The following is a 14,683-nucleotide window of genomic DNA, read 5'->3' on the forward strand; positions in this document are numbered from 1 at the left end:
CAAAAAAACTCGCATGCAAAAATTCTCTCTTGAAACAAAGTTTGGCTATATAATTTCCGCCAAAGAAACTTTGTATAGGTACATCATTTTGGATGATTAACAATACGGTGTCTGAGAAGAAAAGCGCGACAGACAAACAACAAGGCTGCGGCAAAAAAACACCATTACCTTTCGTGTTTAAAAAGTTGAAAATTCAGTGCGAATAATTTATTAATTTGTTTTATAACTACGTAGACTGTAAATAAAGTAAGTTTATTTATTTGTTGCCTTTGTCTTGGAATGAATGCAATGTTATTTTATAGGTATGGTTGATTTCATAGAATAAAAAATTGAAGTATTTGGTTTGCGTTCTTTTTTTAGAAGAGAAAAGTCGGAGACAGAGTTGAGTTGTCAAAGTATAGTAGGTGTGTTTTTTATTACCACCGGTCTTAACTGGACAAAAAAAACGCATCGGGGCTTAACCTGAAATCTTGGCAGCACTGTATATTGAATGTTCCGAAAACAGCAGACACAACAAAAATTTAGAGTTGTCATATTTTTCGCTTTCGTCATTTTCTTGTATTTTTCATATATGTTTTACAAAGAGATACAAAAATGTATGCTAGCAAAACTATTTTAATACATTTTGTCCTTCCAAACGTGAGTTTTCACGTTTTTAAACAAATTCTAAACAATTTATGAAAAAATTAGTTTGGTAGCACAGATCTAAAACTCTTCAAAAAGTTAAGCCCAGAGAAATCTCCGGGCTAAACAACTAAGCCCAAGGGGCTAAGGTGTTGTTGTATTTAACATGTAAATTGCTTAGCCCAGACTGCGTTTTTTTTGTCAAGTTAAGACCGGTTGTAATAAAAACACACCTAGTGTTTGTGTTTCTTTTTGCGCTCAGAGTGTGTTCAGGTTACAGCTCGTTTCAAATCAAAAGTCCTGACTCTGAGTTCAATTTCTCCCTCCCAAGAAAATTGAGAACAAATAAACAACAAAAATGGACCTACAATAATTACGTTTACCTACTAAATTTCTATATAAAAAGTCCTAAAAACTTTAGCAACTTGAACCCTAAGAGCAAGTTCGTGCGACCCAGTCGTGCATTTTATTTCATTTTCGCGTCATTCTCGGGTTACAGCGGTTTATATGTTTTTCGGTGTTGTTTTCTTTAAATGGCTGTGTTAAAAAAAAAAACACATACAAATCGTTTTTCAAAATAATAAAACAAAATCTGAAACATTTGTTTTATCAAGATGTATTTAAAAAAAAAACTAATTTTTTGTTAATGATTTTTTGGAAAAAAGTTTTAAAATAAAATTGTTATGCAAATTTGTAGAAATCACTAGTCAACATCTAAAACCAAAATTTCAAAAACATTCAATGTCCGGTTTTCGATAAATTGATTTTTCAAAAAAAAAATTTTATTTTTGGTTTATATTAAAATTATGTTAATGCCTTTTTGCAAAAAAAAATTCGCTGAAATCACATTAGTAGTTTCGGAGAAAATCGGATTAAAAAAAAAAAAAACGGTTCTATGACAGGTACCGTTAATAACCGCTCAAAAATAAAATTGCACACAAAAATTTTAATCAAAATCGTTAGAGCCGTTTTCGAAATAAAAACTAACTTTTCTATTTCCGTTATATGACAGGTAGTTAGTTTGAAGAAAATCACTCCAGTTCGGGCTGTAGCTCGAGATCTTTGTATATAAAATCTATAGTACTATCATGAAGTGAAATTTTTTAGTTCGTTCGTTACCTGAGTGGTCGCGAGGGCGCTTAGATCGAATTAATAATGGGAGTAAGGAGAACAGATATACATTTCTGTTTGAAATTTGACATATTTTTTAGTTCGTTCGCTAGCTTACTATTTTGGTGGCGCTGTTTTTTTTTAATGATAGTACTATAGATTTTTTATACAAAGCTCGAGATACATACAGAAAGACGGACAGACAGCCAGAATTGCCGGACCCACTTTTTTTGGCATTCTCCATCATCGCAATGTCATGTAAAATTTGTATCTTGACTTCGATTTTTTTATGAACCTACATATTGTAACGATGAATTACTGAACTACTTTTAAGATAAAAGTCTGAAAGGTAGAAATGTGAACGGACCTTTAGTAATTAAGAAAAATATCTCACTGAACACATCTAAAAATATCCCACTGAACACATCTAAAAATATCTCACTGAACACATCTAAAAATATCCCACTAGACTGGAAGTATGAAGTGCCCCTTCCTGGAAAGGAAGTTTCGAGAGGCAGGGACGAGAGCCTTCGAGGACGTTCTCGAGTCTCGAGATTCCGGTATAAAAGGCAGCGTAGACACCGACCGGAGACAGTTTAATCTTGAAAGTGAAAGAGTACAGTACAAAGTGAAATAAAGTGTTGCGAATTGTTAGTAGTAAATAAAGTGATTTAAAAGTGTGTTTGTTTGAGCGAATAATAAAAGTAAATTGAGTTGAAATAAAGTGTGTTCTTATTTGAACGGAAATATAAGTGGAAATTAAATAAGTTTTATTGTGAACCCGAAATAAAACATTACACTGGTGTCAGAGAAGTGGAATAAAACTTATTTAATTGTGCGAATCAGATAATTTCGCGAATAAAATAAAAAGTGCGCGTGTGTTTTAACAATAAACAAAGTGTAAAACATTTTGAAATAAGTAAAAGTGCTCGCGTTTTGAAAAGTTAAAATGGGTAAAACATTAAATCAGTTAAGTTTGACTGAGCTTAAGGCGGAATTAACTAAGCGAGGTCTTCCTACTGCTGGATCGAAAAATGACCTCATTATTCGTCTGCAGGATTATTTAACCCAGAAGAACGAAAATTTGGATACATTTCAATTCGAAGTTGAAATGACAGAAGAACAAGTAAGTAATACTTCCGATATGTCGTCCATGGTGGCTGTTCTCCTTGCCAAATTGGAAGAACAACGTAATGAACAGAAGGATGAACAGAAAAATCTTCTTGAACAAATTGAGACACAACGCAAGGAACAGAGAGAACAATTAGAAAAACAACGCAATGAACAAAGAGAACAAATGGAACAACAACGAACAGAGCAAAAGAGTGAACAACAGAATCTTCTCGAAAAATTAGATGAACAGAAAAACATCATCCAAGGTAAGCTTGACGCGATCGAGAACAAGTTCGTTGCTATTGATGCTTCCATCAAATGTGTTGAAAAGCAATCTCAAGAAAAGTTCGAGAAAGTTGAAGAAAAACTCGAGAAAGTAGAAGGAAAGTTCGAGAAAGTGGATGACAAATTTGAAAAAATGGAAGTTAAAATGCAAAGTATTACTGAGGAACTTGACAAGGTTCGGAAAATTAAGATCCGAGAAAGTTCTGGTGAGTACCCAAAGAAGAAGGAAATGCATCCACCAACATTTGATGGACAAAGTTCTTGGTCGATCTACAAGAAACAGTTTGAGGCTGCTGCCACAACAAATGGCTGGGATGACGAAGACAAATGTATAGCGCTGACTCTTGCTCTTAGAGGTCCTGCTGCTGAGTTGTTACAAACTTTACCACCAGAAAAGAATGGTAACTTTAACGCTCTTGTCCAGGTCATTGAAAAACGCTTTGGAGATGGCCATATGCAGGAAGTCTTCCGCGTCCAACTCAATACAAGAGTTCAGAAAAGATGAGAAACTCTGCAACAACTCCAAGCTGATATTGAAAGGTTAGCTCATCTGGCATATCCGACAGCAGGAGACGACATTATCAATCAGTTTGCGACAGAAGCCTTTGTACGTGCTGTATCTGATATAAATCTTCAGCGAGCAATTCGAACAGCTGGAAAACGTTCCCTTCCTGAAGCATTAGCTTTTGCACTGACTATGGAAGCAGCAGAACAGGCTTCTCAAGGCGTTCATCGGGTAAGAGAAGTTGCAGTGGAAGAATGCTCTTGTCAAAAACTCGCATTCCAAAGAAACCAGAGGGACGGAGCTGCTCGATGCTGGAACTGTAACAAGACCGGACATCTCCAGCGGCAGTGCAGATTGCCACCAAGAAGAACTGCTTGCCAACACTGTGGAAAAAGGAATATTGCCCAACAACAGGTAAGCGATACAACTAACACTCATGCTCATCTTGATTCCCACTCGGGGAAACGAGTAAGAACCAACTTCGAGGGGCAGAAGCTGGTTTCTGGTATCGATGGCCCCAGAACCACAATTCAAGTCTCACAGACTAAACGAGACAACAAAAGTCTGACAGTGGAGGCGACCATAAACAACAAACAACACGTGGCTACAATTGACACCGGTGCCACCGCCTCCATTGTACGAAGAGACTTGGTGAAGATGACATGGCTACATAACACCAACAGCTACCGTCTGAAGACAGCCACAGGAGAAGCAGCAAGGGTGTACGGTGAAGTTCGTCTTACGATCCGTATGGCAGGACTAGAGTTTTCGCATGTGTTTTTGGTGGCAGATATATGTGACGAGTGCATCATTGGAATCGACTTCATGAAGGACCATGAAATCATTTTGGATATAGGTAATCAAGTCCTGAAATACAGAAATGTGGAGATCCCAATGGTCTATGGCAACGAAAATTCAACAACAATTAGAACTGTCATCAAAGAAGACATGTGCCTGCCTCCTTCTTCAGAAGTTTTTGTGTGGACGAAACTAAAGGGGAATATTGGAAGCCATCGATACCTCATGGTTGAGCCAGAAGTTGAACAAAGCTCCCAAAACATCATCATCGGGAAGACTCTTGTGGCACCAAAGAACAACATGGTACCTGTACGGATACTTAACATCAAACCGTACCCAATCAAGCTTAAGAAAGGAGAAGTTGTTGGGCAATGTGAATCTGTGGCCGCAATAACTAAGATCAACGAGGTGGATACACAGATGACTATGAACTCGGAGAAACTAAAGAAACAAATTCTCAATTCAGACAACCTGAGTCAACATCAGCTTAATGTTGCGGGAAGACTTCTTCATGAATATGCTGATATCTTCTCTTCACCCAGCGGGCAATACGGCCGAACACAACTGGTGCAGCATCGAATCGATACGGGAGATGCTAGGCCGATTCGTCAACCAGCAAGACGTCTCCCCTTGGCCAAACAAGGTGAAGTTGAAGAAATGATAACAACAATGAAGAAAGACGGGCTAATCGAAAATTCCAAAAGCCCTTGGGCATCACCGGTAGTTCTCGTCAAAAAGAAGGATGGAAGCACTCGATTTTGTGTCGACTATCGCAGGCTGAATGATGTGACGAAGAAAGACAGCTACCCACTGCCAAGAATCAGTGATACTCTAGATGCAATGGAAGGAGCACAATGGTTTTCGACTTTGGATTTGAAGAGTGGCTACTGGCAGGTGGAAATCCATCCAGAAGATCGGGAAAAGACGGCTTTCTCCACAGGAAATGGTCTGTGGCAGTTTAATGTCATGCCGTTTGGGCTATGTAATGCCCCAGCTACTTTTGAGCGTTTGATGGAGTGCGTTTTGAATGGATTAACCTGGAAATCTTGCCTAGTCTATTTGGATGATGTCATCGTTTACGGAAAAACATTTGATGACCATTGTGAAAACCTAAAGGCTGTATTCCAGAGGCTACGAGAAGCACATCTTAAGTTGAATCCAAAGAAATGTGCACTTTTCAAGACCGAGGTTAAATATTTGGGACATATCATTTCATCCCAAGGAGTGAAGACTGATCCTGAAAAAGTTGACACTGTGAAGAACTGGCCAACCCCTCAGGACAAGCATCAACTTCGGAGTTTCCTGGGTCTGGCAACGTACTATCGACGACTTGTGAAGGATTTTGCGAGAATCGCCAAAAGCTTGCACCAACTTACGGAGAAGGGTAAACCCTTTAAATGGTCAGGTGAGTGTGAGAAAAGCTTTCAGGAACTAAAGCTGCGGTTATGTGAAGCTCCTGTGCTGGCCTACCCGACTCCAGGCAAACAATTCATCATTGACGCAGATGCAAGTAATGTTGGAGTTGGTGCTGTTTTATCGCAAGTTCATGACGGAGAAGAAAAGGTCGTTGCCTATTTCAGCAAGGTACTCTCGAAACAAGAAAGAAATTATTGCGTGACCAGAAGGGAACTTCTAGCTCTAGTATTGGCAACAAAGCACTTCCATAAGTACATCTATGGACAGAAGTTCCTTCTTCGCACAGATCATGGTGCGCTAAATTGGCTTTTGAACTTCAAAAATCCAGAGGGTCAAGTAGCAAGATGGATCGAGATACTTCACACGTATCAATGTCAGATTCAACATCGAAGAGGAAAGCTGCATTCAAATGCAGACGCATTATCTCGGCGCCCGTGCAAGCAAGACTGCAAGCATTGCACACGACTAGAAGAAAAGGAAGTTGTCGCTGTTAGAAGAACGAGAGCTGATCCCATTTGCGGCTGGAGTAATGAAGAACTCAGAATGGCCCAACAAGAAGATTCGGACATCGAACCCATCCTTGCATGGAAGGAACATCAAGAGAAACCAGAATGGGCCGACATCTCCGACCGAAGCCCCACTCTAAAAGCATATTGGGCACAATGGGACTCACTTCATGTGCAAGAAGGGCTACTCAGGCGTAAGTGGGAATCCGCAGATGGTAAATCCTATGTAATGCAGCTAGTCGTACCTCAGTCAAAGGTAAATGATGTTCTCCGAGAGATGCACGGTGGAATTTCTGGAGGCCATTTAGGCATCAACAAGACGCTGGAAAAGCTACGACAGCAATTCTACTGGTTACGTATGAGAGAAGACGTTGAAAAGTGGTGCCGGAAATGTGATACTTGTGCCGCTAGCAAAGGACCAGCTAGAAAAATACAAAGCAAGATGCAGCAGTACAATGTGGGTGCACCTTTTGAGAGAATTGCAATAGACGTAGCAGGTCCTTTTCCCGAAACCAACAACGGAAATCGATACATCCTTGTAGTGATGGACTACTTCAGCAAATGGCCTGAGGCATTTGCCATTCCAAACCAGGAAACCAAAACAGTTGTGGATAAGATTGTCTTTCATTGGGTGAGCAGGTTCGGAGTACCCATGGAACTTCATTCCGACCAAGGAAGGAACTTCGAATCTAAGATCTTTCAAGAGGTTTGCTCACTCCTTGGCATCAAGAAGACGCGAACAACACCGCTTCATCCACAATCTGATGGGATGGTTGAGCGATTTAACAGGACACTTAAGGAACACCTGTCAAAAGTAGTCAATGATAATCAACGAGACTGGGACCGACATATTCCATTATTCTTGATGGCCTATAGAAGTGCAACACATAGTTCTACTGGACATACACCATCGGAAGTCCTATTTGGCTCAACAATACGCCTGCCAAGTGAAATAAAATTTGGAAGTGTTCCAAACGAGCCACATGAAATGGATGAGTACGTAGATAACCTGAAAGGAACACTGGCTGACATTCACCAACGGACAAGGACATATATAAAAGCGTCTAGTGACAGGATGAAAACAAGATATGACGCACGAGCGACAGCAACAGGGTTTCAAGAAGGAGAACTTGTGTGGTTTTACAATCCCCACCGACAAAAGGGACTATCACCGAAGCTACAACAAAACTGGGAAGGCCCTTACACAGTAATAACCAGAATTAACGACGTGGTTTACCGTATACAAAGAGGGGTAAGAGGCAAACTAAAGGTAGTTCATTGTGACCGTTTACATCGTTATAATGGTGATAGAAGCAATGGAGTTGTTCGGGACGAACAATCCTAAGAGGGGGGCAATGTAACGATGAATTACTGAACTACTTTTAAGATAAAAGTCTGAACACACTACCTACTACTGCAAAGGTAGAAATGTGAACGGACCTTTAGTAATTAAGAAAAATATCTCACTGAACACATCTAAAAATATCCCACTGAACACATCTAAAAATATCTCACTGAACACATCTAAAAATATCCCACTAGACTGGAAGTATGAAGTGCCCCTTCCTGGAAAGGAAGTTTCGAGAGGCAGGGACGAGAGCCTTCGAGGACGTTCTCGAGTCTCGAGATTCCGGTATAAAAGGGCAACGTAGACACCGACCGGGGACAGTTTAATCTTGAAAGTGAAAGAGTACAGTACAAAGTGAAATAAAGTGTTGCGAATTGTTAGTAGTAAATAAAGTGATTTAAAAGTGTGTTTGTTTGAGCGAATAATAAAAGTAAATTGAGTTGAAATAAAGTGTGTTCTTATTTGAACGGAAATATAAGTGGAAATTAAATAAGTTTTATTGTGAACCCGGAATAAAACATTACAATATGTTTACTCTCCAATCAGGATATACCATTTGTTTCTACTTTAAATCAAGCAAACTACATTGAGCTATTACATTTATTGGCAAAGTATGATACTAAGCTATTACTGCACTTTGAAACGGAAACGGAAATGGGTTTCAAAGCTTCATCAAAGGAGATTCAAAATGATTTGATTAGAGCAATTGCAGAGCTATTAGATGGTCATATTTCGAAAAAATTGGAACAATCAGAATTTGTCGCAATTATGATCGATGAGACTTTCGATAATCAAATGAATAAGCAATTATCCGTTGTATTTCGATATTACCATAATAAGAACATTCATGAAAGTTTTATGGGATTTTTCGAAGTAAGCTCTAAACGAACAGCGGATGATTTGGTTTCAGAAATTACAGATCTATTACTCAAATATAACGTTCAAGATAAACTTGTAGCACAGACTTATGATGGAACTTCGATTATGAGTGGCCAAATGAATGAACTTCAAACCAAAATTATGAATATATGCCCCAAAGCTTTATTAGTCCACAGCTACGCACATAGCTTGATTTCGGTACTGTCTCAAGGACTATCCAATATAAAAGAATGTAGATATTTTTTTAATATTTTGAATGGCCTTGCATCCTTTGGATCACCTTCAAGCAAATCTACTGAAAGTCTTGAAAAATTTTTAAAAAGAAAAATTCCATCATTAGACACAACTAAAAAATGGTGTTTTAGTTCTCAACTTATCAATATAGTCTGCACCTACGAAGAAACCATTCAACAATATTTCGAAAGTATTCAAGATGATGAAACATTTTCATGGGAAGCTAATGATCGAATGGCAGCAATTGGTTATTGTGATTTTCTGGAAAAAAATGAAACAGTTTTTCTTTTGATTGTTTTTTCAAAACTTTTCTCCAACACAGAAGAACTATTCGATGCATTGCAAACTGTCAATATGGACATGGATTTTTGTAGAAAACAAATAAACAAACTTGGTGATTTTTTTAAAGATCAAAAAGAAGAAGATTTTGGAAAATTTGGAAATTAACTTTGCACACTGTTTTGTCAGATGGTGAAAAACGAAATATTCGAAATGATCAATTTGATTCAAATGAAACAAAGTACAAAGAATTATTCTTTCAAATTGTTGATAATTTAATTATACAAATTACAAATAAATTTTCATCGTTTGAAAAATTGAAATATTTTGATTTATTAAATGGCAATAAATTTGATACTTATCGTGAAAAGAAAGACTTTCCTGAAGATTTAATTCTTGATATGGTTAAAAACTATCAGGATGTATTTGAATTGAATCAATTAAAAAATGAATTGGCTGTTTTTTATGAAAATACTGATGCAACGATTGTGAAACGATCAAAAACTATTACACCAATTGATGTTTTAATTTGGTTGGAGTCGAAAAATATCGAAGGGAGTTTTGATCAGGTGTATAAACTTGCAAAACTCATTTGTACAATACCAGCTGTAACACAACCTATAGAGGAGTCTTGCTCTGCTCTTAAGAGAATTAAGACGTACTTTAAGATAACTGAAGATGAGGAGAGATCAAGTTATTTGGCGCTTATGTCTATCGAAAAGGAAAATTTGAAAGAGATGAAAAATACTGATGGTTTTTATAATCGAGTCATTGAACAGTTTTTGAAAATTGAAAAGCGACCTGATTTTATATTTCGATAAATAACGTGCTTTGTTTATTAATAAACTTTAAAAATAGACAACTTATTTTTTTTTTAATTTTTAGCTGCTAAGTTGGCTAGGTACTCAAAAAGTGAATTTTTAATCCTCTGAAAGTGTGAGGAGAGGATATTTACTCGTGTTATCCAATTAATCTCGTTCAAGAAGCTATTTTTTTTTGAACATGTCTCCATATACATACCTAGGTACTTGAATAAGCTAAAATTGCAAGTGCGAAGTTTTTAGTTTTCTCAAAAATAGCTTGCTAAGGATGGCATTCTTCGTAACTCATTAAATTAAGCCACCGAAATAAAGGCTCGGAATGATGCTCAGTATTCCTCTTGGGATCACCCACGTAAGTAATAGATCTGAGGACATAAGTGAGTAAGTAAGTAAAAGGTCATACATAAGAGCAGAAGTCTGAGTTGGTCCTACCCTAATTTACTATAACTCGAGGATCGACCGTTCGACTCAGCTCTAACGTTTTTGCAAACACTAATGTCGCTGTATTGCGATTAGAAAAATACGAATAAATAAAACATTGTGCCAATATAATTTTTAAAACGCCGAATTTTTAATTTGAACATAACTTTTTCGGCTCTACCGGTCTCTTAAGGACAAAAATAGAATTTTTATATAATCGCTGGTAGAGGCCCAAGAAATATATCAAAATTTAAAAAAGAGCCTAATCGTCAATACACTCGTCAAACAAAAGTTTTACCAAAAGTTGTGTTGTAAACTCTGAAAATAAATTCAATTTATCTAATCGTTAGAGGTCGGTCTCAAAAGCTGCGTATTGACGGGAAGGTTTTTTTTTTTACTTTGAGCCTCTACCAAAAATTATTACTCTATTTTTGCACTTAAGAGACTGGTAGAGTCCGAAAAGTTTTGTTCAAAATTCAAATTAAAAAATAAGATATTTAGAAACTGCTTTTTAGTACGAAACTTTGGTAGCTCGTTCTATAAAATAGGATCAAAAACATAAATCTTCATGAAATTAAGGGACACTAGTGTTTAGGGAAAAGGTGCTAACAATGAGACATAGTTTTAAAAAAATCTATGATTTTAACGTGATTTCAATATGATTTGGTGGTGTTTTTTCTTTCGTTTTTTTTCGGCTTTTTTGTATCTTTTTTGAAGAAATGGGTTAAAGTTACATAAATTAATTAATTATACACTTGTAACTTAATTATTTGACGTTTCTGTTTATTTCTTTCGGTTTTATGCGTTAGTCTCACTGTTCACTTAAGCCTGTCTCACTGATCGCTCCCCTTGCAAACAGTGAGACGTTTTGACTTTTTCTAAATTTTAGTCTAATGTGATGCTCTCATTCATTCTTTAAATATAACTTTTTCTGCAACATTACGATAAAATACAGGGTGGCTGATGAAAGCCGCTACCAAAAAAAACTTTAATAACTTTTTTTCTACTTAGTGAATCCGGTTAATTTTTTTTTTTATTTTACAGATTGGTTTTTAGATTTAACAAAAATGCATAATAGAAAATGGATAATGTTTTCGTAGAATTCCTACAAAAATTTTCCGATAAGCTCATATGCGTGATTTTACCATTCCGTTAAAATCCCAAATCGCTTGCACTTACTGCATCCGACTTTTTCTTTTGAGTTTATTGTAAACAGGAAGGCCGCAAAGCAAAATCAACAAATTTGAATGAAAGAAAACAATCCAATCGAGAAATATTTGCATTTATTTCTGTTTCAAATCTTCAAAAAACAACTTTTTTTAAGGCACCCCACATGCATTAACGACCAGGGGAGGCATTTAAAATCCATTATTTTTAAAACTAATAAAGCTATATTTAATAAAATTGAATGCGCTTTAACATGAATAAAAGAAAAATAAATTTCATACACTGAAAAAAAAGTTATTTGAATTTTTTAATGTAGCGATATTCATCAGCCACCCTGTATGTCTTAAACTGACTTCAAACTTTGGTTAAGCTAGCTTGGGAACATTCTAAGATATGCCAATTTAAAAGAAAGGTGTCTCACTGTTCGCACCTTTCCCCTGCCTATATGTAAATATAAAATACATATAAAAAAAAATGTACATATTACGTAGGTACCTACATATCGCTCATTTACTTTAAGTACTGTCATAACTCAAAAATCACGAGTTTAGATTAGAGTTATTAATGCATTGTCAGTAATTGGAAAGTAAAAGTCATTGGAAAGTAATCTTTAATTATGCAAAAAGTCATTTCTTATAACTTTAAAAATTTACGATGAAGGCGTGCACTAGTTTTGTTTTAGAGACTAACTTTTAACATTTTTAAAAAGATCGATACTGAATTTAAAACTCATTTTCTGAAAAATCGGTTTTTTTTTAGTTATGACAGTGATCCAAGTAAATGAGTGATATGTGTTCGTTCATCTGTGACATCATAGTTTCTAAACTAACCTACTGCAACTTAAATGAACATTTGTAGGGGAGAGTGGGGCTAAATGTAACAGGGGTAAGAATTAACAGCTAAAAAAAGCGATGTTCCTTTCAATATTAAGAAACGCGTAAAGGAGAAAAATGCTCAATTTTTGCATATCTACCGGCACATTTTCTTCAGATGAAGATTAGACGACAGGGTGAGAAGTTACACTAGTGGTGCCCAAAAAATGCATGTTTGTAACTTTTTTTTTTAATTTTATTTTTGGTCTACCTCTTTACCCGAAAAAGATAGAGTGCTAAGTGTTTTTTTGTTATATGCAACCAGAGTTGGGTAATCGAATCGTTAATTACATTACATGTAATTACAAGGTAATTGCATTGTAATCGAATTACTTTCCCATTACATTGGAAATGTAATTCGAAATGCAATTACAATTAAATTACCGTGTAATTTTATTGTAATTACATTATGAAATTACAAAAGTAATTGCATTGTAATTAAATATTTTGGAATTTGAAAGTAATTATATTGTAATTGAAACTCTGAAATTAATTTCTAAATTAAATTAAACATTTTATTTTATTCAATCGAAACAAAATCATTCAATAAATTGATTAATATTAGCTGTGTTTTATTATTCTCGTGATCCAGATCAGATCATTTTATTTGTTAGCTTTACAGTAACAAAGCAAGATCCTGCTTTTTTTGTAAGGGAAATGAAAACAATATGATTTGATCTGGATCACGAGAATAATAAAACATAGCTATTATCATATTACACGAAAAGTTACAATAAAATTACTGGTAATTTATTATTGCTTTAAGCAAAACAAACTTTTCAAAGTTTGTGTCCTATAACTTATTTCACCGCGGCGCATTTATTACGCCCGCAAATGAAGAAAGCCTTTCAATGAGAGCGACGACGATTGAAGTATTGTGTTGTACATCAGGAACAATGGCTTTACAACTTGCCACATGCAACTTGATACATGCAACACATGAAACTTGCCACACGCAACTTGCCACATGCAACTTGTCACATGCAACTTGCCACATGCAACTTGCAACTTGCCACATACGGCTATATCTCGGAATTTTGAAAAAAAATGAAAAAATTTTTTTTGATGCCCAAAGGTAGCGGGGACTCTAACCTACATTTGGGTACAACTTCCATTCCTGTAGGTCCACGCGTTCTACAACCGGGAGAACTTTAAAGTAAAAGAAAAATAAGCCCGATTCTGAAAAAAATAGACATTATGTGGCGGTTTAACATGGAAGATGATTTTTAAAAAATCTGACAATGTGCAAAGCGTAGGCCCATGACACAAGCTATCATTTGGCATAACTCCCAAAAATTGCTCTCAAGCGGTTAAGCTTCGCAGAGCGTTCAAAGGTTCGGGGATTTTTCGAAAAAAAATTTTACCCCAACTTTCAAACGCAATTTTCTCGGAATTTTGAAAAAAATCCAAAAACCGGATTATACCACTATCGGGTAGCTGAGAATATAATCTTTCATATGGCACCACCCCCATGTCTATAGGTCAAAGCGTTCAGCTCCCAGAAGCTTTTTCGCTCCCCCAACTTCCAACGGCTATATTTTGGAATTGTGAAAAAAAATTAATACAACATTTTTGATGCCCAGAGGTAGCGGGGACTCTAACCTACATTTGGGTACAACTCCCATCCCTGTAGGTCCACTCTTTAAATGTGGCATGAGGTATAGTTTTTCTTTGAAATGTTGAAGGTTTAGATTTTGGTTTTATTTTGTTTTTAAAATATAATTACTTTAAAATTACAATTTTAATTACAATGTAATTACTTTTGTAATTTCATCTTTTTAATTACAATAAAATTACACGGTAATTTAATTGTAATTGCATTTCGAATTACATTTCCATTGTAATGGGAAAGTAATTCGATTACAATGCAATTACTAGTGGAGTAATTGCATTGTAATTAATTAGTAATTAATTACAAATGTAATGATTACTCCCCAACTCTGTATGCAACTGTGTTTTGGCTCAAATTGCGTGTATATGTTATGTCTATATCAGTTTCGCTTTTTTTTTAAATTGATTTTATGTGCCAAATTTCATGCTGGGGCTAGTTGTAACATTTTTCCGGGGCAAGTTGTACCATGTAAAAACCTACCTATACTGAAAAATTGTTTACCTAATATAATTAACAACCCTGAATATGAATGCTTGTAATTGAATTTGTATTTATTTTGAAATTGGAAACCCATTTTTGAACCACCACTTGAATTCATAAAGCTTATAAAACGAATTATGAATTCGAATAACTTTTATTTAAGACTACTGTCAAATTTTCTCTGGAAATCTTGGATTTGCTCCACTTTTTACAA

At 35.8% G+C, this 14,683-nt stretch overlaps 1 protein-coding gene across 1 annotated transcript in view; it reads right to left on the reverse strand.

Moving 5' to 3' along the window:
• Nucleotides 1–14,683, reverse strand: part of LOC129914289 (dynein axonemal heavy chain 8) — a 57,311-nt gene that overhangs the window by 33,978 nt on the left and 8,650 nt on the right. The window lies entirely within an intron of this gene.

This window comes from Episyrphus balteatus, chromosome 1 (assembly GCF_945859705.1).
Source record: "Episyrphus balteatus chromosome 1, idEpiBalt1.1, whole genome shotgun sequence".
NCBI classification, from domain to species: Eukaryota; Metazoa; Arthropoda; class Insecta; order Diptera; family Syrphidae; genus Episyrphus; species Episyrphus balteatus.